The sequence below is a fragment of the Galeopterus variegatus genome, unplaced genomic scaffold (assembly GCF_000696425.1).
Source record: "Galeopterus variegatus unplaced genomic scaffold, G_variegatus-3.0.2 Scaffold8505, whole genome shotgun sequence".
Taxonomy (NCBI): domain Eukaryota; kingdom Metazoa; phylum Chordata; class Mammalia; order Dermoptera; family Cynocephalidae; genus Galeopterus; species Galeopterus variegatus.
Window position 1 is genome coordinate 33,532 of NW_007734616.1, and position 1,058 is coordinate 34,589.

Sequence of the window (1,058 nt, forward strand, 5' to 3'; positions counted from 1 at the left end):
AAGTTCACTGTGCTTTCTTTATTTGCCTATCATGAAGGCTTTTCATGTCAGGAGGCTAACAAGTACTCTTAAGATCTGCAACTCTCGGGGCCGGCCCGCTTGGGAGCGTGGCGACGCTCCCGCCGAGGGTTCGGATCCCACATACAGACTGGCCGCTCACTGGCTGAGCGAGGTGCAGGCCTAACACCAAGGGTTGCGATTCCGTTGCCGGTCCCGGTCCGGTCCGGGCGCAACACTGAGGGTTGCGATCCGTTGCCGGTCACGAAAAAAGACAAAAAAAAAAAAAAGATCTGCAACTCTCAAAACAGCAGGGATGAATCAAAGGGTTTGGTTCTTCTGGGCACTGTGGTCAGTACTGAAGCTCAGGTGAGCCAAAAGTGAAGGATGGAGGTATGGCAGAGAAATGTTGCTTCACAAAGCATCTGTTCACCTGCTGCTCTGTACCTCATCCACAAGTGGCACTGGCCATACATGGAAATAATTCTCAGAAAGTACCTTCAGTGTATTATCAAAGGAAATCACAATGTTTTGAAATACCTCCATGTAAGCTGACAGCCAAACTCTCCCTCAATTTTTCTCTTCTGGGAGTGATGAACTATGTATCTAACCTCATAAAGATTTCTCAGGATTGTATATAATTTTCAATGCTATTATGGGGCTGTAGAAATGCACTAGGAACCAAATGTCCTAAAAATCTGATTCCCCTTTACTGACTTTTTGGCAGGTCACTTCACCTCTCTGAGCCCCCATTTCCTCATCTCTGCAGTAGTTTTGCTTGGGTATTTCACTTTGCAGGGTTGGGGACTAGGTGAGAACACCTTGCACCCTGAAAAATACTGCATTACATATCAAATCACATTACAATACTTCCTCATAAATAGCTACAAAGTTATTTGAAATGAAAGTTTTCATTTTATTTCTGATTGACTTTCAAAGTTAAGTGACTGAACCTAAGAAGCAAAAACAAGCACAAAAACCCAACTGGAAAATTTTGGGGGAAAATGCCTTATCTCTAGAAAATTTGCACCAGTAACTTTTTGACAAGAAAGTGAACATGG